The sequence below is a fragment of the Procambarus clarkii genome, chromosome 2 (assembly GCF_040958095.1).
Source record: "Procambarus clarkii isolate CNS0578487 chromosome 2, FALCON_Pclarkii_2.0, whole genome shotgun sequence".
Lineage (NCBI taxonomy): Eukaryota > Metazoa > Arthropoda > Malacostraca > Decapoda > Cambaridae > Procambarus > Procambarus clarkii.
Genome location: NC_091151.1, coordinates 34,683,012 through 34,709,226, shown reverse-complemented (window position 1 = coordinate 34,709,226; position 26,215 = coordinate 34,683,012). Strand labels below are relative to the sequence as shown.

At 44.5% G+C, this 26,215-nt stretch overlaps 1 pseudogene; it reads left to right on the top strand.

Annotated features, from left to right (window-relative positions):
- Nucleotides 1–6,628, top strand: part of LOC123762365 (hemocyte protein-glutamine gamma-glutamyltransferase-like) — a 12,695-nt pseudogene extending 6,067 nt beyond the window's left edge.
- The last annotated feature ends 19,587 nt before the right edge of the window (nt 6,629–26,215 follow it).

Below are 26,215 nucleotides of genomic sequence, written 5' to 3'. Positions count from 1 at the left end.
AGGACGATGGGAAGGGAAGTACGATGACGGTACGAGCCCACTCGAATGGACTGGAAGTGTCAGAATCTTAGAAGAGTTTGTGAAAAAATGGATATAAACCTGTTAAATATGGACAATGCTGGGTCTTTTCTGCTGTTGTTACTACAAGTAAGACTACAGTTACAAAAGTTTATTATCTTTGCATTTTTATAATTTACACAACATAGACCATGAATATTGTGATATAATTTGGCATGCTGTGTGTTTACTATAAATTCAATATTGTGTATAAACATAAATATATTGTATTCACAAAATATCCAAAGGACCATGTTAGTGATTTTTTAGTAGGTACAGTAAAGTTACTAGTTATGAACAGCATTTTAGGAATAAACAAAGTTTTGTTAATCAAGTTTTTAATGCATTGGGATAACAGATGATGCACAACTCATTCTCCGTTTCACATCCACAGTTTGTAGAGCTTTGGGAATCCCTTGCCGGTCCGTCACCAACTTTGTTTCTGCTCATGACACCAATTCTTCCCTCACTATTGACAAGTTCTTTAACAAAGAGGGAAACAAGATTGAAGGTGGACCTAATCGGGATAATTATGATTCCATTTGGAATTACCATGTGTGGAATGATGTGTGGATGGCTCGAAATGACCTTCCACCGGGCTACGGAGGTTGGCAGGCGATTGATGCCACACCTCAGGAAGACAGCGACAGTAAGCATTCATTAGCTTTTGTTTCAAAACCATCACCATTACCCTGTTTCTTATTTTCATGGGTTTAAAAGTCATTTTCCCTAAAATCCAGTGCTTAATGTAATGAATGCCTCTTTCTGGTGGAGAGGAAGGGGAATTACAAGAAAATACTAAGCCACTAACAACTACTGTATATAACACATGGAAGAGATACGAGGACAGGATAGGAGCTGGGATGGGAGGATGGACTGAAGGAACGACGCCCAACCACTTGGCACATCGGGGATTGAACACTGACCAGCAAGAAGCGACGCTGTCATTTTACCAACCAGTCCAAGTGGCTGGGCATGGTGGGTCACCCTTGGTGACGCCTTGAGCAAGCGGTGGCTGGGCATTGTGGGTCAACCTTGGTGACGCCTTGAGCAAGCGGTGGCTGGGCATGGTGGGTCACCCTTGGTGACTCCTTGAGCAAGCGGTGGCTGGGCATGGTGGGTCACCCTTGGGGACTCTTTGAGCAAGCGGTGGCTGGGCATGGTGGGTCACCCTTGGGGACTCTTTGAGCAAGCGGTGGCTGGGCATGGTGGGTCACCCTTGGGGACTCTTTGCGCAAGCGGTGGCTGGGCATGGTGGGTCACCCTTGGGGACTCTTTGCGCAAGCGGTGGCTGGGCATGGTGTGTCACCCTTGGGGACTCTTTGCGCAAGCGGTGGCTGGGCATGGTGGGTCACCCTTGGGGACTCTTTGAGCAAGCGGTGGCTGGGCATGGTGGGTCACCCTTGGGGACTCTTTGAGCAAGCGGTGGCTGGGCATGGTGGGTCACCCTTGGGGACTCTTTGAGCAAGCGGTGGCTGGGCATGGTGGGTCACCCTTGGGGACTCTTTGAGCAAGCGGTGGCTGGGCATGGTGGGTCACCCTTGGGGACTCTTTGAGCAAGCGGTGGCTGGGCATGGTGGGTCACCCTTGGGGACTCTTTGAGCAAGCGGTGGCTGGGCATGGTGGGTCACCCTTAGGGACTCTTTGAGCAAGCGGTGGCTGGGCATGGTGGGTCACCCTTGGGGACTCTTTGAGCAAGCGGTGCCTGGGCATGGTGGGTCACCCTTGGGGACTCTTTGAGCAAGCGGTGGCTGGGCATGGTGGGTCACCCTTGGGGACTCCTTGAGCAAGTGGTGGCTGGGCATGGTGGGTCACCCTTGGTGACTCCTTGAGCAAGCGGTGGCTGGGCATGGTGGGTCACCCTTGGGGACTCCTTGAGCAAGTGGTGGCTGGGCATGGTGGGTCACCCTTGGTGACTCCTTGAGCAAGCGGTGGCTGGGCATGGTGAGTCACCCTTGGGGACTCCTTGAGCAAGCGGTGGCTGGGCATGGTGGGTCACCCTTGGGGACTCCTTGAGCAAGCGGTGGCTGGGCATGGTGGGTCACCCTTGGTGACTCCTTGAACAAGTGGTGGCTGGGCATGGTGGGTCACCCTTGGGGACTGCTTGAGCAAGCGGTGGCTGGGCATGGTGGGTCACCCTTGGGGACTCCTTGAGCAAGTGGTGGCTGGGCATGGTGGGTCACCCTTGGTGACTCCTTGAGCAAGCAGTGGCTGGGCATGGTGGGTCACCCTTGGGGACTCCTTGAGCAAGCGGTGGCTGGGCATGGTGGGTCACCCTTGGTGACTCCTTGAGCAAGCGGTAGCTGGGCATGGTGGGTCACCCTTGGTGACTCCTTGAGCAAGCGGTGGCTGGGCATGGTGGGTCACCCTTGGTGACTCCTTGAGCAAGCGGTGGCTGGGCATGGTGGGTCACCCTTGGGGACTCCTTGAGCAAGTGGTGGCTGGGCATGGTGGGTCACCCTTGGTGACTCCTTGAGCAAGCGGTGGCTGGGCATGGTGGGTCACCCTTGGTGACTCTTTGAGCAAGCGGTGGCTGGGCATGGTGGGTCACCCTTGGTGACTCCTTGAGCAAGCGGTGGCTGGGCATGGTGGGTCACCCTTGGGGACTCCTTGAGCAAGTGGTGGCTGGGCATGGTGGGTCACCCTTGGTGACTCCTTGAGCAAGCGGTGGCTGGGCATGGTGGGTCACCCTTGGGGACTCCTTGAACAAGTGGTGGCTGGGCATGGTGGGTCACCCTTGGGGACTCCTTGAGCAAGCGGTGGCTGGGCATGGTGGGTCACCCTTGGGGACTCCTTGAGCAAGCGGTGGCCGGCAAAGGGAGCCACAGAGGAAAGCTCACCCAGAAAAGATAAAACTTTTGGGGCTTAAAAATTATAGTTTTATAAAATATTGGAACTGTATGGAATGTTTCAGTATAATAGAACAAAATATATAGTACAGTGGTTCATGTCCTCAATTTCCAGTCAAGGATCCTGGATTCGATCCCTGGGCAGGACAGAAGTGGTTGGGCATGTTTCCTTTCACATGATGCCTATGGTTACTTAATTGTATATTGGTATCTGGGAGTTGGGCAACTTTTGTGGATTGCATCCTGGAAGAGGTCGGTAGATGACCGAGAGGAGGACCTCAGGACAAGCCTAAGTAACCATACAGGCTTCCTGTCCCAGACAACAGAAATTTTATCATTAGTACATGAGAGCAGTGTATTAGTGTTGTTGTATCTTCGCTATAGGAGAATATGGTACATGGAGAATACACTCTCGGGAACAGAAAGCATGAGTATGGCTGTTGAGGTATAGGCAAGAGCACATATACAAAAATGATACAAGACAGTGGAGGATCCATAAGTAACAAAAGTATTGCTTAAAGCCATTAATACAGAGTATTTTGGGTACGACATACAAATTTTAAAAACATGTATTTTGAAAACAGAAAACATAATCTGTATGCAAACTTAATGGGGCAATTCTTAAACTACATGAGACAATATAACAGTTTTGAGTTAATGGAGAGAATAAGAATTAGAATATAACAATTATTGCATGATATTTAGAAACTGTAAACTTTACAAAAGTTCATAGTACATAATTTTAAATTGAAGAGATTAAACAGATATAAAATATTTATATTAAATTTTGACAAGGCAGTTATTAATGGTAGTACACGGTTAGGTGTTACCGTTCGCAAAATTTGATTTCATTTCGGACATTAATTCTTAGTAGATTCAGTTGGCCGATTTGTTTTCAATGTAGTACTGGATTATATGTGTAGTGCTGTCTGTTAACATAATTGTTGTTAATTTAGAACATGCTAGGTAATGTGTACAATATATCATTTTCTGTTAATGAGAAAAGGTTCTATGTTGGACCACTGTTAATATTACTAGTAAAATTAGTAACCATGCGCAAGGTTTATTTGAAAATATTAAATATAAACAATGCATTATTTTTTCCAGACAAGAAGCAGTGTGGACCAGCTTCGTTACAGGCCATCAGACGAGGTGACATTGGTCTGAATTACGATACCCCATTTGTGTTTACTGAAGTAAATGCTGATGTAATTCATTGGCATGAGGACCCAACCAGTGACTGGGGATGGAAAGGGAAGAAGACATACAAGTACTCCATTGGCAGTCAGGTAAGCTTAACAGTTCCAAATGTGTGGAGTGAGTGTATGTTTAGCACGTTTAGGGATTTAAACAGAGAGGCTGTGTGTTGCCTGAAAAGTTTGTTATAGTTCTAATAGCAGATTTTTGCTAGGTGATGATGTGCTTGAGGTAATTTTTCTTGGATGAACCCCATGCACAGATACCCTCTGTTAGATAGGGATAGATTAGCAAGTACGTAAGTAATTATTAAAAGAAGACACCAAGTCGGGAAGGCTATGTCGCACCATCAAATGTGCGGAATAATCAGAGGGCGCTAAATATCACTAAGGATGACAATATGAGAACAGAAACGCATAAGGCGAACGATATCAAAAGTATCCAATTCACCAAGAATTCTATCGAGGGACAAGTGACCGTGAGAGACGGTCGAAAAGCAAGACACACGCTCGTTCTGGAAGTCAGTACATTCAACAAGAATATCACGACTATAAGAGAGACAATGCAGTTCGGACATTAAGGAACAGGCCAGCGCTCCATTAAGTGTCCATGAGTTAAGCGTTTATGGCCAATACGCAACCTTGCCAAAGCCGTTTCCCTCCGCCTCTTACGGTGGTAGGAAGAAAGCCAAAGGGACACACTACTCTTTAGAGTACGCAGTTTGTTACTAGTAACAGAAGACCAACATCCCTGCCAACGGGCAAAGATAGAGGAAAGAATAACTGGGTAAAAGTCGGAATAAGGAATACCTTTATGGGAGATGGGACAAGTGCAGAGAGCTTCCTTAGCGGCGGCGTTCACACGCTCATTTAAAGAGACCAATTTGGCTGGGAACCCAGCAAAACTCTACTGTCTTAAATCTACTGGAGATAAGAAACAGCCAATGTTGAGTCTCAGCCATATGTGTGGTCATAAAAAAAAACAGACTAACCTACACTGTCAGCAGACTTAGACCCGTTGGTGAAGATGGAAATAGAGCGGAAGTGTGAAGAAAAGTGTTCAAAGAAAAGGTGTTTCAGAATTGCAAGAGGGGTAAAAGCTTTAGTGATGTGGGTTAGGGATTTACAAAATTTAAGAAGAGGGACCCTCCATGGGGGCAAGGACGGAACAATACGAGGAGAAATATTGGTAATACTAACTGAAAGAGAATTTTGCAGCTGAGACAACCATACAGAAAGAGGGAGGTAAAGAGGAACAGGGACCACAGGAGTGGTAAAAGTCAAAGCACAACATAGGCGAAAGTGAGGGTGTTGTAAGGACCGCACAAGGTAGGGAAGACAGTTGTGATTACCGCGGTCCTGGAGAGATGGAAGCCAGTTTCAACAAACAAGCTGTGGTTAGAAGTTGAACGAAAGGCACCAGAGCTGAAACACAGCCCTGTATGGTGCAGACCATCAAGACTGCGACGAGTAGAAGGAGAAGCAGACGAGTAAGCAGGGCAACCATAATCGAATTTAGACAGTACGAGAGAGGAATATAAAGAGACGATGTGCGCCTATCAACTTCCCCAAGAAGTATGGGACAAAACCTTAAGTAGGTTACGGGCCTTAGGGGATTCTACTCGGAGGTAAGAGACTATGGAGCGACCAAGACAAACGAGTGTCAAAGAGTAACCTCAAAAGCTTAGCAGAGTCTTTGTACACAAGGGAATGACCATAAAGTGACAAAGAGGGGCGAAGAACTGACTTGCTTCCGAGTAAAGGTCAGAGCACAAGTCTTAGTTGCAGAAAACTTGAAGCCACGATTGGTGGCCCAAGACGACACGGCATCAATCACAAGTTGAAGCCGGCGTTGAAGGAGAGGCGAATCATCACCCTGACAGCAATGGGTAAGATCGTCGACATCGAGAGTGGAGAAGATACCAGAAGGAAGGGAGTAAAAAGACCATTGAGGGTGTTACGAACCCGGATCCAGCGTCCGAGCCCGGAGCAGTGACGACCGCGCCATCTGTGGGTCATAAACAAGATTAATAACTACTATCACCGTTCCTGCTTATGTAGGAAAAATCAATGATTCATTTTGCAACACTTTTGGTATAATTTTACAATATACCAGTACTCTTGGTATAACGAGTGACAAAAAATAAGTATTCCATCCTAGTTAAAAGTACAGTACAGGGTATTCCACATAAGAAGTGAAATTCCATAGTCCATACCTTAGAAGTTTAGTAGGAACATACTAGTACCCCCTTAAAATTGCAAATGTTGTATTAGTTCTGTCATTTTGTTGTGTGGCATAAGTTATGTTACATAGCCACATTTCTATATATTTTTCAGTGATGTGCCAGCTAAGGAATTGTTTACTCACACTATTAACTTTCTACCACGTATTCATGGAGAGCGCAAGATTATTGCTTCTTTCAACTCCAAGGAACTCTTTGACATTGCAGGTGCCAAGTCAGTCATTGTCCAGAAGCCACAGCAATAAAATGTTCTTGATAAAATAGGATGTAATCTGGAATGAGGGGCCAAATTAAGGCTGCTGAGTAGCTTTAAGGTTAGTTTCTTGTGTTGGAAATGATCAGAATAATAACTTGATAATCCGACTCGCACACATGAAAAGAAGGTGACAGTGTTTCAGTCTGTCCTGAATCCTTATTAAGTCGCAATATGATTCAGTAAGAGTTCAGGATGAACCAAAACGTTGTCAATTTCCATCCTATTCATGTGCGTGTTGAGCAACATTTTCTGCCACATTATTGCGACTTGGTTATCAATAAAACTGCAAAACGATGACTTGCTTATCAATATCATTTACTGTTTAAAGTACTTTAAAGTTGGTGATTACTTAAATTAGAACTTGGATACTGTATTTATTTCTTATTCAAGTAGAGTATTCATAATGTGAGAATAAATTTAAGGGAAACTAAACACTCCCACATCAAATCTTAATTGCTTCTAGTGGAGTGGTTAGTGCATTGGACTCACAACCAGGCAGGGCATGATGTTTAGCCATGCTATCTTACACCCAATACTTCTGTTCACCCAGCAGCAAGTAGGTACCAAGTTGATATTGAGGGTTGCATCCTTGGAAAGGACGGTCGTTGACTAAGGGACCTTAATAAAAAGCCGAACAGGCTTCCTTTCCATAACACAGGGAAACTACAATGTTGTAAATCACACATGATATCCAATAACAATTTAGTGTATTACGATCTAAATGATGAGTGAATTATTTGCAGGTCTCTTATGTAACTTAAGAACGAGAGAGCCAAATTGAGAGAATGAAATTAGTACTACAAGCTACTAACTAAGAGCCACTAACATTAGAGGCCTTGACGAGGACAGAGAGCGAATTATGCATTAGAAAGCTTTTCCATTACTATTACATTTATTATTACAATTATGCTTTTTGCAGCTATAAACATAAAGCATTTGATTTCAAATATAATTTATTTTATAATCTACAAAGCAATTTGGTGAGCAATTTTATTTGTCTTTTACATAAGCAAATTAAATTCATTTATTATGTTGATGTCATTTACGAGTTGTGAAATGTAATTATCTTGATTTGTTTTGCTTATATACCTGCTTAAAAGTGGCTTTTAAAAGCTTTTTATTATCTATATGCCTTTAAGCGCTTGACTGAGTCGTATATGAAGACCAACTTTAAAACAGGCAATTAAAACATTCAAAACAATTTAAAACATTCTCTTCACATGAAATATGCTTAAAACTGTTTGCAATGGCATTAGTACTTGATTATATAAATACTAACACATGCAGTGTATGTATCTATAGCATTTGTTGTGAATTAGGAGAAATTTAATTTTTTTGTAGATTGCATTCATTAAGTTTAAGTATTCTAGCCAAGAGGTTCTAGTATTTAACAATTATATCGATGCAATGGTTATGAACAAAATATAAAAGCATCGGCAAATTATTGAGTTAAGAACATAAAGTAAATGAAATGGCATCTTGGTATAGACAACATCCCTAGAGTAGCAAATTGGTCAGCACCGATGGCTCTGAACCGCTTGTTTTCGAGATCAATTCTTGTGCAGGAAGACACTTTTAGGAACGTTTCCTTATATCTGATGCATCTGTTCACCTAGCAGTAAATAGGTACCTGGGAATTTGGCAATTGTTGTGGGATGCATCCTGGGCAAGGTCAGTTATTGGCCTGGGGGACCTTCATTAGCTTAGCACGCCTCTTGTCCTCCCCACAATGGGGGAAACTATATTTGTTCCCAATTTTTTGGCGCTTCTCTGTGTTCATTCTTAAATTAAAATTGTGTTTTTTAGTTGAAATTGTTAAACTTAGAATTGTTGCCATCTGAACGACTTTAGATTGCATTTAGAACGAAAGATGTATTTAAGAAGAAGATACTGCACTTTTGATATTTTTGAATAATATTTTGCAAACCCCTATTTGTCTTTAATGGTAACAAATTTACATATACTGTAACTATTTGTTTTTGTTTTAATAAAACAAAAATTAAAGTATTAGTGTTTTAAGTACTCTCAGAAAATACCGAAAATATAACACTAATTTAGTATCTGTTAATAAAATTTGCTGACAGATGAATTAAATATAATTGTAACATTAATATATTATTGATCAATACAGTACATAATTGTACCTAACCAATTTATGTAACAAAATTTTATTAGTGAGTGTTTACAGTATATTTGTAATTATACCATGTATTTTTCTTGCAAATGGTGTATGCATTTCAATAAAGATATTATAAAACTGTCATGCCTTAAATCCTTAACAAAAATAAGATCGAAAACTAATGTAAAGATCGCAAGGGGCTAGAGAAACTGGCTGAGTTTAGAAAGGAGATGAAGATAGATATTTTTTTTTACTATAAGAGTTGTTGAAGTGTTTATAGTAAAGAAACTTGTACACTGCCTTTATAGGTTTAGAACAAAAAAAGTATGGCTGCGTTTGAAGAGACCCTTGGCCTCGAAGACGAAGACATGTAGCATCTGGGGGAATCTGGTGGGGTTCCCACATACGCTCCCATATTGTCTTCTTCTACTATCCTGATATACAGTATTTGTAATTTTTTAGTTTATTAAATTTAAAACTTTATAACACAAAATGAGTCACAACATTGGTTACATGCAAGGTACAAAATTTTGTTGTCACAGACTGTCGCGTTCTTCCAGCTCCTCAGATGTCGGGCACGAACCATGGGTGCAGTTTGCGTTTTCACTCTGTACTGAATTGCCATGCTGAGGCACTGGAAGGGGAAGCTGGTGGCTATAGGGTCGCTTGTTATGTTAAGTAGCCTAGAACCGTGATCCTCTAAAAAACTAGTGGTTCTTTTACCCCAGGCACCAAGCATCTTCGAGGCAATGGGGATAAAACAGTAGTGATCTAGATCTCTGTATTAACGAGACTTAGCCGCTTCCCTGTGAGTGGCAGCACCACCCGGATGGACAACACTGAAGTCTACATAGATGTTAGCCAGGGTTGAAATACACGAGCCATTCCAAACCAACTGTCTACCATTCTTCCAGGAGTTCACTGTGATCCGGTCTGGGATTACAGTGAGGTTGCGGGGCATTAGGTACTGGGATTCTCTTTCTGCTGGACAACCAGCTATATTCACCTAGTTGTGCTTGCTTGAGCTCTGCTCTTTCGGCCCGCTTCTCAACTGTCAATCAACTGTTACTAACTACTAACTCATTTTTTTACCCCCTCCCCCACACACACACCCCAGGAAGAAGCCCGTAAGAGCTGTCTAACTCTCAGGTACCTATTTACTGCTAGGTAACAGGAGCATCAGGGTGAAAGAAACTCTGCCCGTAGTTTCCCGCAGGTGCCGGGAATCGAACCCCGGTCCCCAGGTCTCACGCGTGCTGTCCACTCAGCCACCGGCGCCCTGTGGTAAGGCTCCTCTTAATGATGTCATTAACTTCAGTGTCTCGAGTGCCATCCTCTGTTAGGATTGTAACAAGGTCTCCCCACAAGGTTGATCTACTGGCCCTGCCCAGCTTACAACCCCACAACAAACTGACTAACTCCTGTGTACCAACTAGTATTTACCCAGGTCTTAATCATGAGAGGTTTTAAGATCTACGTGGGTGGTAATAATATGAATACAAGAATAATCATATTATCAGAATATGTGCAAAACCAGGACATGATTAAAATACTTGGGAGAGCAGAGGATGGGGTTGTTGCACCATCCTGACATCATTGTGCTGTATATACGTCCTTTAACACAGTCGCCTACGTCCTCTGCTCACACCCGAGGGATCCAGGATGATTGAGGGGCGATGCCGACCGAGGGATTGGACATGTCCCCGGCGTACCCATGAACGGTAAATTACAAAGCTGTATGGCTAAATGAACGTCGCCTGTCTGCGGACATAAATGAGCCTTGCGGGGAAGAAACACCAGCTCCTGGTACCTCTCTGCCAAGCCGGCTCTGGGTCTCAGCGGCAAGAGTCTCTCCCAGATTAAACCCTCATGGCAGGACAGAAATTACTGGGCACGTTTCCTTTCACCTCATGGCTCTGTTTTTCTATCAGCAAAATAAGTACCCTGGATGTCAGGCAATTGTGAGTTGCATCCTGGGGAAAGGTCAGTTATTATTATTATTATTATTATTATTATTATTATTATTATTATTATTATTATTATTATTATTATTATTATTATTATTATTATTATTATTATTATTATTATTATTATCATCAATATTAGTGTTATTTATCATTTATTTATTATTGTTATACTGTTTTATTTTTATTGTTGTGTTAGGCTAATATTGAGGCCACCCCATCCCCCCTCCCAAGTTCACTAACTGGCTTAGCATTTCGGGCGTGTCAAAGGGTCTCCTCAGTTGTTCCTGAGGAAGTTTTCTAATTGGATTTTGAGCTGAAGTCATGTCCTGGCGTCTACGGCATCGGTGGGTAGGTGATTCCATTTTTTATAACCCTACTAGCTGTACCCGGCCACGCATTCCTGTGGGCTCAGCAACCCTCCCCCTGTCTCCCAGTCCTCCCCACCATTCCCCCTCCCCCGCCCCTCGTCCTCCCCACCATTCCCCCCTCCCCCGCCCCTCGTCCTCCCAACCATTCCTCCCTCCCCCGTCCCCTCGTCCTCCTAACCCTTCCTCACTCCCCCGTCCTCTCGTCCTCCCAACCATTCCCCACTCTCCCGTCTTTTCGTCCTTCCCATCATTTCCTCCCTCCCCCATCCCTATGTCCTCCCCACAATCCACCATTCCCTGCTCCACCGTCCCCTCGTCCTCTCCGCCATCTCCCACTCCCCCTTCCCCTCGTCTTCCCTACGATTCCCCTTCCTCCCCCGTCCCCTCATCCTCCACACCATCCCCCACTTCCCTGTCCCCTTGTCCTCCCCCACCAATCTCCATTCCCCTGTCCCCTCGTCCCAACCATCCCCAACTCCCCCGTCCCCTCGTCCACCCTACCATTACCCCCTCCCCTGTCCCCACGTTATGTGGGGACAGGGATTATGATTATTCGTTATGAGTGTTGTGTGCCAGTACCAGCTTGGTGATTGTTGTGTGCCAGTACCAGCTTGGTGAGTGTTGTGTGCCAGTACCAGCTTGGTGAGTGTTGAGTGCCAGTACCAGCTTGGTGAGTGTTGTGTGCCAGTACCAGCTTGGTGAGTGTTGAGTGCCAGTACCAGCTTGGTGATTGTTGTGTGCCAGTACCAGCTTGGTGAGTGTTGTGTGCCAGTACCAGCTTGGTGAGTGTTGTGTGTCAGTACCAGCTTGGTGAGTGTTGAGTGCCAGTACCAGCTTGGTGATTGTTGTGTGCCAGTACCAGCTTGGTGAGTGTTGTGTGTCAGTACCAGCTTGGTGAGTGTTGTGTGTCAGTACCAGCTTGGTGAGTGTCGAGTGCCAGTACCAGCTTGGTGAGTGTCGTGTGTCAGTACCAGCTTGGTGAGTGTTGTGTACCAGTACCAGCTTGGTGAGTGTCGTGTGCCAGTACCAGCTTGGTGAGTGTTGTGTGTCAGTACCAGCTTGGTGAGTGTGGCGTACCAGTACCAGCTTGGTGAGTGTTGTGTGTCAGTACCAGCTTGGTGAGTGTTGTGTGTCAGTACCAGCTTGGTGAGTGTCGTGTACCAGTACCAGCTTGGTGAGTGTTGTGTGTCAGTACCAGCTTGGTGAGTGTTGTGTGTCAGTACCAGCTTGGTGATTGTTGTGTGCCAGTACCAGCTTGGTGAGTGTCGTGTACCAGTACCAGCTTGGTGATTGTTGTGTGCCAGTACCAGCTTCGTGAGTGTTGTGTGTCAGTACCAGCTTGGTGAGTGTCGTGTGTCAGTACCAGCTTGGTGAGTGTGGTGTACCAGTACCAGCTTGGTGAGTGTTGTGTGTCAGTACCAGCTTGGTGAGTGTTGTGTGTCAGTACCAGCTTGGTGAGTGTCGTGTACCAGTACCAGCTTGGTGAGTGTTGTGTGTCAGTACCAGCTTGGTGAGTGTCGTGTGTCAGTACCAGCTTGGTGATTGTTGTGTACCAGTACCAGCTTGGTGAGTGTTGTGTACCAGTACCAGCTTGGTGAGTGTCGTGTGTCAGTACCAGCTTGGTGATTGTTGTGTACCAGTACCTGCTTGGTGAGTGTTGAGTGCCAGTACCTGCTTGGTGAGTGTTGTGTGCCAGTACCAGCTTCGTGAGTGTTGTGTGTCAGTACCAGCTTGGTGAGTGTCGTGTGTCAGTACCAGCTTGGTGAGTGTCGAGTGCCAGTACCAGCTTGGTGAGTGTTGTGTACCAGTACCAGCTTGGTGAGTGTCGTGTGTCAGTACCAGCTTGGTGAGTGTTGTGTGCTAGTACCACCTTGGTGAGTGTTGTGTACCAGTACCAGCTTGGTGAGTGTCGTGTGCCAGTACCAGCTTGGTGAGTGTTGTGTGTCAGTACCAGCTTGGTGAGTGTGGCGTACCACTACCAGCTTGGTGAGTGTTGTGTGCCAGTACCAGCTTGGTGAGTGTTGTGTGTCAGTTCCAGCTTGGTGAGTGTGGCGTACCAGTACCAGCTTGGTGAGTGTTGTGTGTCAGTACCAGCTTGGTGAGTGTTGTGTGCCAGTACCAGCTTGGTGAGTGTTGTGTGTCAGTACCAGCTTGGTGAGTGTCGAGTGCCAGTACCAGCTTGGTGAGTGTTGTGTGTCAGTACCAGCTTGGTGAGTGTCGTGTACCAGTACCAGCTTGGTGAGTGTTGTGTGTCAGTACCAGCTTGGTGAGTGTCGTGTACCAGTACCAGCTTGGTGAGTGTTGTGTGCCAGTACCAGCTTGGTGAGTGTTGTGTACCAGTACCAGCTTGGTGAGTGTTGTGTGCCAGTACCAGCTTGGTGAGTGTTGTGTACCAGTACCAGCTTGGTGAGTGTCGTGTGTCAGTACCAGCTTGGTGATTGTTGTGTACCAGTACCAGCTTGGTGAGTGCTGTGTGTCAGTACCAGCTTGGTGAGTGTTGTGTGTCAGTACCAGCTTGGTGAGTGTCGTGTGTCAGTACCAGCTTGGTGAGTGTCGTGTGTCAGTACCAGCTTGGTGAGTGTTGTGTGCCAGTACCAGCTTGGTGAGTGTTGTGTGCCAGTACCAGCTTGGTGAGTGTCGTGTGTCAGTACCAGCTTGGTGAGTGTTGTGTGCCAGTACCAGCTTGGTGAGTGTTGTGTGTCAGTACCAGCTTGGTGAGTGTCGAGTGCCAGTACCAGCTTGGTGAGTGTTGTGTGCCAGTACCAGCTTGGTGAGTGTCGAGTGCCAGTACCAGCTTGGTGAGTGTTGAGTGCCAGTACCAGCTTGGTGATTGTTGTGTGCCAGTACCAGCTTGGTGAGTGTTGTGTGCCAGTACCGGCTTGGTGAGTGTTGTGTGTCAGTACCAGCTTGGTGAGTGTTGAGTGCCAGTACCAGCTTGGTGAGTGTTGTGTGCCAGTACCAGCTTGGTGAGTGTTGTGTGTCAGTACCAGCTTGGTGAGTGTTGTGTGTCAGTACCAGCTTGGTGAGTGTTGTGTACCAGTACCAGCTTGGTGAGTGTTGTGTGTCAGTACCAGCTTGGTGAGTGTTGTGTGTCAGTACCAGCTTGGTGATTGTTGTGTGCCAGTACCAGCTTGGTGAGTGTTGTGTACCAGTACCAGCTTGGTGAGTGTTGTGTGCCAGTACCAGCTTGGTGAGTGTTGTGTGTCAGTACCAGCTTGGTGAGTGTCGTGTGTCAGTACCAGCTTGGTGAGTGTTGTGTACCAGTACCAGCTTGGTGAGTGTCGTGTGTCAGTACCAGCTTGGTGAGTGTTGTGTACCAGTACCAGCTTGGTGATTGTTGTGTACCAGTACCAGCTTGGTGAGTGTCGTGTGTCAGTACCAGCTTGGTGAGTGTTGTGTGTCAGTACCAGCTTGGTGAGTGTGGTGTGCCAGTACCAGCTTGGTGAGTGTTGTGTGCCAGTACCAGCTTGGTGAGTGTTGTGTGTCAGTACCAGCTTGGTGAGTGTCGAGTGCCAGTACCAGCTTGGTGAGTGTTGTGTACCAGTACCAGCTTGGTGAGTGTTGTGTGCCAGTACCAGCTTGGTGAGTGTTGTGTGTCAGTACCAGCTTGGTGAGTGTTGTGTGCCAGTACCAGCTTGGTGAGTGTTATGTGCCAGTACCAGCTTGGTGAGTGTCGAGTGCCAGTACCAGCTTGGTGAGTGTTGTGTACCAGTACCAGCTTGGTGAGTGTCGAGTGCCAGTACCAGCTTGGTGAGTGTTGTGTGTCAGTACCAGCTTGGTGAGTGTCGTGTGTCAGTACCAGCTTGGTGAGTGTTGTGTACCAGTACCAGCTTGGTGATTGTTGTGTGCCAGTACCAGCTTGGTGATTGTTGTGTGCCAGTACCAGCTTGGTGATTGTTGTGTGTCAGTACCAGCTTGGTGAGTGTTGTGTGTCAGTACCAGCTTGGTGAGTGTCGTGTGTCAGTACCAGCTTGGTGAGTGTTGTGTGCCAGTACCAGCTTGGTGATTGTCGTGTGCCAGTACCAGCTTGGTGAGTGTTATGTGCCAGTACCAGCTTGGTGAGTGTCTTGTGCCAGTACCAGCTTGGTGAGTGTTATGTGCCAGTACCAGCTTGGTGAGTGTCGAGTGCCAGTACCAGCTTGGTGAGTGTTGTGTGCCAGTACCAGCTTGGTGAGTGTGGTGTGCCAGTACCAGCTTGGTGAGTGTTGTGTGTCAGTACCAGCTGGGTGAGTGTTGTGTGTCAGTACCAGCTTGGTGATTGTTGTGTGCCAGTACCAGCTTGGTGAGTGTTGAGTGCCAGTACCAGCTTGGTGAGTGTGGTGTGCCAGTACCAGCTTGGTGAGTGTTGTGTGTCAGTACCAGCTGGGTGAGTGTTGTGTGTCAGTACCAGCTTGGTGATTGTTGTGTGCCAGTACCAGCTTGGTGATTGTTGTGTGCCAGTACCAGCTTGGTGAGTGTTATGTGCCAGTACCAGCTTGGTGAGTGTCGAGTGCCAGTACCAGCTTGGTGAGTGTCGTGTGTCAGTACCAGCTTGGTGAGTGTTGAGTGCCAGTACCAGCTTGGTGAGTGTTGAGTGCCAGTACCAGCTTGGTGAGTGTTGAGTGCCAGTACCAGCTTGGTGAGTGTTGTGTGCCAGTACCAGCTTGGTGAGTGTTGTGTGCCAATACCAGCTTGGTGAGTGTCGTGTGTCAGTACCAGCTTGGTGAGTGTTGAGTGCCAGTACCAGCTTGGTGAGTGTTGTGTGCCAGTACGAGCTTGGTGAGTGTCGAGTGCCAGTACCAGCTTGGTGAGTGTTGTGTGCCAGTACCAGCTTGGTGAGTGTTATGTGCCAGTACCAGCTTGGTGAGTGTTATGTGCCAGTATCAGCTTGGTGAGTGTCGAGTGCCAGTACCAGCTTGGAGAGTGTTGTGTGCCAATACCAGCTTGGTGAGTGTCGTGTGCCAGTACCAGCTTGGTGAGTGTTGTGTGTCAGTACCGGCTTGGTGAGTGTCGTGTGCCAGTACCAGCTTGGTGAGTGTTGTGTGCCAATACCAGCTTGGTGAGTGTTGTGTGCCAGTACCAGCTTGGTGAGTGTTGTGTACCAGTACCAGCTTGGTGAGTGTTGTGTGTCAGTACCAGCTTGGTGAGTGTTGTGTGTCAGTACCAGCTTGGTGAGTGTCGGGTGCCAGTACCAATTTGGTGAGAGTGTTATGTACCAATACCAGCTTGGTGAGTGTGTTATGTACCAGTACCAGCTTGGTGAGTGTCGTGTGTCAGTACCAGCTTGGTGAGTGTTGTGTGCCAATACCAGCTTGGTGAGTGCTGTATGCCAGTACCAGCTTGGTGAGTGATGTATGCCAGTACCAGCTTGGTGAGTGTTTGTCGTGTGCCAGTACCAGCTTGGTGAGTGTGTTGTGTGCCAGTACCAGCTTGGTGAGTGTTGTGTACCAGTAGCTGCTTGGTGAGTGTCGTGTGCCAGTACCAGCTTGGTGAGTGTTGTGTGTCAGTACCAGCTTGGTGAGTGTCGTGTGCCAGTACCAGCTTGGTGAGTGTTGTGTGTCAGTACCAGCTTGGTGAGTGTTGTGTGCCAGTACCAGCTTGGTGAGTGTTGTGTGCCAGTACCAGCTTGGTGAGTGTCGTGTGCCAGTACCAGCTTGGTGAGTGTTGTGTGTCAGTACCAGCTTGGTGAGTGTTGTGTGCCAATACCAGCTTGGTGAGTGTTGTGTGCCAGTACCAGCTTGGTGAGTGTTGTGTGTCAGTACCAGCTTGGTGAGTGTTGTGTGCCAGTACCAGCTTGGTGATTGTTGTGTGCCAGTACCAGCTTGGTGAGTGTTGGGTGTCAGTACCAGCTTGGTGAGTGTTGTGTGTCAGTACCAGCTTGGTGAGTGTTGTGTGTCAGTACCAGCTTGGTGAGTGTTGTGTGCCAATACCAGCTTGGTGAGTGTTGTGTGTCAGTACCAGCTTGGTGAGTGTTGTGTGCCAGTACCAGCTTGGTGATTGTTGTGTGCCAGTACCAGCTTCGTGAGTGTTGTGTGCAGTAGTAGGGATGACAACGTACAGAACATTTTTTTTCTGGGGAAAAAATGTTCTGTGTGAGTCAAGGTTTTCAGGTGAATTTAGAAATTCGTGTGTAGCATGTCAGTAGTTTCAGGTGAATTTGGGGAGTCACAGATTTGGAATTAAGGAATTCTTATGAGGAAAATAATTTCTGAGATTTTAGAAGTTTATTAAGGTTTCTTATGATGAAAATAAGTAGGAAAATCTTAAAGAAATTTTTTAGAAAATATAGTGTTTGTAATTTAATTTAATTTAATTTTGCCCTGAGGGGCGAGTTTATTGGGCAGCGCCACTCATCTTGTGAGTGAACACACCGCCATAGCAGAATGTACAACACTCCCCAATAGGAAGAAAACCCTCTGGGTTGTTCATCCTGTCACTTGTACCCGGACACAGCTGGGACTTGCTTAACTGTCTCAAGTGAACAGCTCCTCAAACAAGAAGATTAACATTTATCAACCCTTAAAAGCTTACGTTATCTTGCGGGTGCAAAATGGGGAAATCTTTTAAGAACAGTATCAATATTTGACAAATAGTGTTTTCCTAACTCAAACAATGTGGGGTTAATTATTCTACTAGTTATTCCTAATGTCTCTCAGGTGTTCACATTCACGTAGATAGTGGTCAAGGTGGTGTCCATCACTCTCACCACAGATTCTGCAACTTCGCTGATCAACTGTTGTTTCCATTCCAAATCTCCATGGATATTTGTATCCAAGACTGATTCTCGCTATTACAGATTCTCTCCCTCGTCGTCCTCCTCTTCGGCCATACTGATTGGGATTGCCAGCTGCAACCATGTTGTACCATCGTACAGATTCACTGGTTTGTGCTTCTATCCTCCTTTCCTCAGTTACCTTGTCACGGTGATGTTGCCTGATAATACCTCTAATTTGTAGTTGAGTACTTGGGTATGAAGTATTCAATATGGTCTCCTTCAGCGCCTTCAGCAGCCAGCACATCTGCTCGTTCATTTCCACATATTCCAACATGGGAGGGGATCCACAGAAACTTGATGACTCTTCCCTGATTGGTAAGTACTCTCACAGCTCTCTTGATTTCAGCGACTATTGCAAGATTTTCTGCCTGATTTTTACTTAGGCTTTGCAGTGCTGCTTTTGAATCGGTGCAAATCACTGCACCATTAGTGTTCCGTTCAAGAAACCTTAACGCCATAACAATGGCAGTTAGCTCTGCTTGCGTTGAAGAGGCACAGTTCTCAATACGTGCTTTTTCTACATTTCTGCGTTGGAAGGTATTATCCTTGATTACCGTGTATGCTGCACCAGCCCTGCCATTGATAGGATTAGATGACCCGTCAGTGTAGATTTGATCTAGTTCATCTCCGGCTTCTTTATAAATGTCCTCGAGATACTTGTGCCTCATTTCTTGTGGTATCATGTTGGATTTTTTCATTGCCATTTCATTGATGATGATCTTGCATGAGTCATCCTCCCTAGGGAGGTAACCTCTCTACAGGCAGGAGCTCACGGGCTTGCTCAAGCAGGTGAAGCTCTTCAAGGTAGCAGACTGCTCTGTGATGCCATTTTTTGCTTCTCCTGTTTCCCCTGAAAGTAGCACAGAGCTCAGTTTTTTCTTGGCAATATCATTGTAATGGGGATCTCTGGCTATCCTAATTGCAAGCTTAGCATTCAGCTCCTGAATTCTGCTTTTAATACTGGGAAGGGACAACTCCTCTCGTAGATTAGACGTTTTGGCAGTTCTTGGGACTCCAAGAATGATTGTCATGGCTTCATTTTGAATGCTTTCAAGCCTTTTCATATCGCTTTGGGAGTAGGTGCACAGTATTGGTGCGGCATAGTCTATGACGGAGCGCACATAGGCTGTGTACATCATTTTGAGCACGGCAATAGAGGCTCGATGTCCATTCCAGGTCATAGCTTTCAGTGCCCTGAGTCGACTTTTGCATGTTCCTATGAGTTGATTGAGCTCCTCTTTCTTTCCCTTGTTAGAGCCGACAGTGACGCCAAGGTACCGATAGTGGTCAACCCATTCAAGTGTTACACCATTAATTTGCAGTTCTTCATTTGCTCTCCGCTTGTGATGGGAGTATGCCTTCGTCTTGTTTGTGGAGAGAGTGAAACCGAGCTCAATACATTTCCTTCCGAGGAGTTCAATGGACTGTTCAATTTTTCCCAAGGTGGGAGCTTGTATTAGGACATCATCTGCATATCCCACTTGTTGTGTTCCTTCCGGAAAATCAATATTTGCAATGGCGTTCATAAATACATTGAATAGTGTAGGGCTTAAGACTCCGCCTTGGGGGGTCCCGAGTTCCATATTCATTGTTCTGGAGACTGCTCCATTGAAGCAAACCTTGGCTTTCCTTCCTGTGAGGAAGTTCCTTTAGAAAATTATACAACCTCTATAAGCGATGGTTTTCCTAAAGTTAGTCCGCATAGAATGGTTGAAAGTACGATATTTTCAAGACAGACACAAGATATTTTACCTGTGAATTCAAGTATTAACAATAAATTTAAAGATTCTTATATTGAATTCCGTATCCCAGGAGTTAAGGGTCAATTTATCGATCTTTCGAGCTTGACGCTAGAACTGATGGTTGAATTAACGGGACCTGACGGAATTACGGCTTTAGCGGATATTAAAAATGCATCAATAGTTAATGGTTTGTCCCAGACAATGTTTAAAGCTGTAACTGTTTATTTAAATGAGCAAGTGGTGGAAACTAATTCACTATTTTCATATTTATCATATGTAAAGCTAATGACAACGCTTTCTGAATGTAAAGCTGAAAGATTTAAAGAACTAACATATTTCTATAATGATGTTTTTCCTGAAAAATATGATGCAGATTATTTTAAGAATGCCTCAGAAGACCTTAAATCTAGATTTGTAAAGTTAAAAACTGAGGGAGTAAATTGTTGCAGTAAACTGCTATTGGACATTACAACTTTGAGCGAATATCTTTTGGATGGAATTGATATTCGTTTGAGATTAGAACTTAACAGTGATCCGTGGGTTATAAACAGTATTGAATCTGGATACAAGTTTAACATTAAACTAGCTAGAATGTGGATTGATCGAATAACTCCATTCGCATCTGGATTGGAGGCTATTAATAGAGCTTTGGCTGAACAAAATACGCCAGTTACATATACGTTTGATAAGACACTCCACAAGAGGTTCATTCTTGGGAATGGGCAGCAGAGATTAAGTATTGACCAGCCATGGGGGAACATTATCCCAGATAAATTATTTATTATGATGACGGATATGGAAGCCATATCTGGAGCGTATACGCTAAATGCACTTTATTTCGATCACTGCGATTTATCTAATGTATATATTACACGCGATGGGACAAACTTATTTAATATAACTTGCAAGTTCCCGAACAAATGTTCGAAACTATACTACGAGACTCAAAATACAGTAGGCTTTAACGCTTGTAATACCTTGACATATAATTCATTTATAAAAGGACGAACGTTACTGGCATTTAGACTAACGCCTCAGGAATTGAGAGATACCCTTCCTATAGAGGCTTCGGGCAACCTGAGAATCACCTTAGAATTTGCTGTTCCAGTGAAATCAAATAAAGTTATTATTTTATTCGGAAATTCAATGGGAGTATTGAGAATTTATTCTGATAGGCGAGTTATGTGCAATACAAGAGCATGAACTGCAAACAAATTAATACGGCATAGAACAATATGACGGGTAGTAGAGCTGAATATATTGGATGCTATTTAGTGACGGATATATATAGAATAATGAAACAAATACGGGATAGTCCGATTATATTTATAATAAATACCTTAGGAAGAGACTCTAAGGAAGTAATGGGCCACTGGATTGCTGTATATAAATCTAAACGGAAAATAGTTATACTAGATTCTTATGGAATAAATGTGTATTCGCCCTACATTTCGGAGTTTTTAAATTATTATAAAGACTGTGATGTATACACGTTTACAGAGAGACTTCAGAGTTTAAATACATACGTATGCGGGCTATATGCGATGTTTTTCTGTTACCATCTTTCAAACAAGGATCTAAAAACTGCATTAAAGCTCTTTGAAACTAGTTTTACTTACGGAGATTATATGCAGAATGGTAGGAACGTAATGAGGCTATCTTATGCTTTATTTAAAAATATGCCGAGCTGCTATGAAACGCTGTGTTACGATAAGAGCGATATTTGTTGGAAAATGTGCTTGGAGACGACTGGCTGAATGAGGCTATAACAAATTATCTAACGGAAAATGGCGAGTACATTTGTTTCGTGGTTTTATGTGTCTGATAAATATTGTACATGAGTAAACGCAATCTAAACTGATATTCTTTATTTACAGAGATGAGGAGTGAATAGGACGGATATTATACAAGCGGATTGAGGAGTGAGCTTCTTAGAACTTCAGGATAAATGAGTCGTTTATTATAAATTGTGTAAACTAAAATTAGATGACTAAATAAATTATAAATAAATAAATATGTTTTATTAATGCCTAATGTATATATATATATAAATTAAAACGGTGGTGAACGCTGACAATGACTGGTAGATGACAGGGCAGGTAATCAGGTGATGATCGCCTCGGGACATGTAGCTAGTGCCAGCTTAGATAGGCTCAGAGGCAGCTTCAGTATTAAAGATTACATTGAGATTCCTCGGTTGATTTATTAAAACTGACTGGTTAATGAAAAAGGAACAAACATTACGATGTCAGAAAATAGCTGTAAGGAATTACGAAGAGAGAACAATATGAAAGGAGAGAGGGTACTGTAACAGGTAGGGAGAGGGGGGAGGGACGGTCCAGATATTATGGAGAAGATAAGATTATGGAGGTGACCTGAAGGCAACATCTGGCTGGCGGCGTAAGGTAAACACAGGTGAAGCGAGAGATTGCGAGGTAAGGGGGAGGGAGGGGGTGTGATGTATGAGCAGGAGATGCAGGGGGAGGGGGATAGCAGGGAAATGATTCAGTTATATAGCCATATACTAGTTTCTAAGTAAGAATCCTACTTAAATGTATAAGACCTAAATATCTGTTTATTATCGGTAGGAACTCTGAAAAAAAATTTGAATTTTGCCCTGTAATAACTTTTAACAAACTCGTATGACATTATTTTCATCATAAGAACTTTAAACAAACTTCTAAAATCTCGGAAATTATTTTTCTCATAAGAATTCCTTACCTCCAAATCTGTGACTGCCCAAATTTACATGAAAAACCCTGGCTCATATGGAGGATATTTGACTTGAAAACCCTGGCTCATATGGAGGATATTTGACCTGAAGACCATGGCTCATATGCGTGATATTTGACCTGAAAACCCTGTGCCATAAACACAAATTTCCCCGAGAAAAAAAAAATCGTCTTTACGCCGTCAACCCTACTACTAATGTTATATATACATGTACACATACTCATACTAGTATATTTTGGTAGCAGTCTTTCCTGTAGACATATATTATTAAATATGACCGAAAAAGTAAGATTAATAATTCTAACACGAATTTTCTCAATCTTTCGTACATTACGCTTCACTGTTGGAGGTAAATCAAAAATCACTTCTCCAAAATTCATTTTTATTTCTAGTCTGACGCGACACGGGCGCGTTTCGTAAAACTTATTACATTTTCAAAGACTTCACAAATACACAACTGATTAGAACTTATGTATCTCTGAGTTTATATCTACATTTGAGTGAGGTGGGAAGGGTGATGTGGCATTAGAACAAGATGGGATATTAATAGGGTATTAAAAGTATCAACACAAGACAGAACAGAAACAATGGGTATTGAATAGAAGTGTTTGTAGAAAGCCTATTGGTCCATATTTCTTGATGCTTCTATATTGGAGTGGAGTCTTGAGGTGGGTAGAATATAGTTGTGCAATAATTGGCTGTTGATTGCTGGTGTTGACTTCTTGATGTGTAGTGCCTCGCAAACGTCAAGCCGCCTGCTATCGCTGTATCTATCGATGATTTCTGTGTTGTTTACTAGGATTTCTCTGGCGATGGTTTGGTTATGGGAAGAGATTATATGTTCCTTAATGGAGCCCTGTTGCTTATGCATCGTTAAACGCCTAGAAAGAGATGTTGTTGTCTTGCCTATATACTGGGTTTTTTGGAGCTTACAGTCCCCAAGTGGGCATTTGAAGGCATAGACGACGTTAGTCTCTTTTAAAGCGTTCTGTTTTGTGTCTGGAGAGTTTCTCATGAGTAGGCTGGCCGTTTTTCTGGTTTTATAGTAAATCGTCAGTTGTATCCTCTGATTTTTGTCTGTAGGGATAACGTTTCTATTAACAATATCTTTCAGGACCCTTTCCTCCGTTTTATGAGCTGTGGAAAAGAAGTTCCTGTAAAATAGTCTAATAGGGGGTATAGGTGTTGTGTTAGTTGTCTCTTCAGAGGTTGCATGGCTTTTCACTTTCCTTCTTATGATGTCTTCGATGAAACCATTGGAGAAGCCGTTATTGACTAGGACCTGCCTTACCCTACAGAGTTCTTCGTCGACTTGCTTCCATTCTGAGCTGTGGCTGAGAGCACGGTCGACGTATGCGTTAACAACACTCCTCTTGTACCTGTCAGGGCAGTCGCTGTTGGCATTTAGGCACATTCCTATGTTTGTTTCCTTAGTGTAGACTGCAGTGTGGAAACCTCCGCCCTTTTCCATGACTGTTACATCTAGAAAAGGCAGCTTCCCATCCTTTTCCGTCTCGTAAGTGAAACGCAGCACGGAACTCTGCTCAAATGCCTCCTTCAGCTCCTGCAGATGTCTGACATCAGGTACCTGTGTAAAAATGTCGTCAACATACCTGCAGTATATGGCCGGTTTCAAGTTCATGTCGACTAAGACTTTTTGCTCGATGGTACCCATGTAGAAGTTTGCAAACAGGACACCTAGGGGAGAACCCATGGCGACCCCATCTACTTGCTTATACCTGTGCCCATCCGGGCTCAAGAAGGGTGCCTCTTTACCCGACATCCTCACAGACCAACATCACCTCAGCACTGAAACAAGGATTATCAAGAAACTAACAACATTATATGGAGGACCTATGGCAATTCCACGACCAAGAGATGGCTTCCTGAACCTTGCAGGAATTAACCTCACTGAGGACCAAGTCACTCTCCTAAATCTGGGCATAAACTGTCATGTTATGTCCAGACCGAGTGAAATGGCCCGGAAAGTAGAGTTGGAAATTCTGTTGGACGACATATTCGACCTCGAGACACAAAAGAAGGTCACTACCAAAGATACCTTACAAGCAGAACTTATTGCAGAAGGAGGAAAGAATCGAGGCAACTACAGAAGCACCATACTGTCCCCCGAGCTTAAAGCGGCAGCTAAAAGCCTTCGTGAGAACAAGGAGATAGTTGTCAGGAGAGGTGACAAGTCGACAATATATGTCATTCTTAAAAAAGACGAATATCTGGCGAAAATGAACATCATACTCTCTGACCAAACTAAGTTCCAAAGGGTAACGAAGGACACTACAGCCGAATTAAAAGCAAAGGTCAACAAACTGATCGAAACTGTGAACGCCAAGAAATCCGGACTCCACCTGCCAAAGATCATTGGGGAATATAAACCTGGATATGCGTATGGAAATGTCAAGACGCACAAGCCTGGAAACCCACTTCGGCCAATCATTAGCCAGATACCCACACCCACGTACAGACTGGCGAAGCGACTCAACGGCCTGCTGACTCCTTATGTTCCTTGCGCCTTCAGCCTGAAGTCTCCAAAGGAATTTGTGGACTTACTGCGGGGCACACGGGCCACAGGGATAAGAGCCTCGTTGGACGTAGAATCGCTGTTTACCAACGTACCTGTGGACGAGACAATCGGAATGATAGCCGACAGAGTGTATCGTGATCCAGCCTGTACTCCTCTTGACATGCCAGAAAGTATTCTGAGGAAACTACTCCAAGCTTGTACTAAAGAGGCACCCTTCTTGAGCCCGGATGGGCACAGGTATAAGCAAGTAGATGGGGTCGCCATGGGTTCTTCCCTAGGTGTCCTGTTTGCAAACTTCTACATGGGTACCATCGAGCAAAAAGTCTTAGTCGACATGAACTTGAAACCGGCCATATACTGCAGGTATGTTGACGACATTTTTACACAGGTACCTGATGTCAGACATCTGCAGGAGCTGAAGGAGGCATTTGAGCAGAGTTCCGTGCTGCGTTTCACTTACGAGACGGAAAAGGATGGGAAGCTGCCTTTTCTAGATGTAACAGTCATGGAAAAGGGCGGAGGTTTCCACACTGCAGTCTACACTAAGGAAACAAACATAGGAATGTGCCTAAATGCCAACAGCGACTGCCCTGACAGGTACAAGAGGAGTGTTGTTAACGCATACGTCGACCGTGCTCTCAGCCACAGCTCAGAATGGAAGCAAGTTGACGAAGAACTCTGTAGGGTAAGGCAGGTCCTAGTCAATAACGGCTTCTCCAATGGTTTCATCGAAGACATCATAAGAAGGAAAGTGAAAAGCCATGCAACCTCTGAAGAGACAACTAACACAACACCTATACCCCCTATTAGACTATTTTACAGGAACTTCTTTTCCACAGCTCATAAAACGGAGGAAAGGGTCCTGAAAGATATTGTTAATAGAAACGTTATCCCTACAGACAAAAATCAGAGGATACAACTGACGATTTACTATAAAACCAGAAAAACGGCCAGCCTACTCATGAGAAACTCTCCAGACACAAAACAGAACGCTTTAAAAGAGACTAACGTCGTCTATGCCTTCAAATGCCCACTTGGGGACTGTAAGCTCCAAAAAACCCAGTATATAGGCAAGACAACAACATCTCTTTCTAGGCGTTTAACGATGCATAAGCAACAGGGCTCCATTAAGGAACATATAATCTCTTCCCATAACCAAACCATCGCCAGAGAAATCCTAGTAAACAACACAGAAATCATCGATAGATACAGCGATAGCAGGCGGCTTGACGTTTGCGAGGCACTACACATCAAGAAGTCAACACCAGCAATCAACAGCCAATTATTGCACAACTATATTCTACCCACCTCAAGACTCCACTCCAATATAGAAGCATCAAGAAATATGGACCAATAGGCTTTCTACAAACACTTCTATTCAATACCCATTGT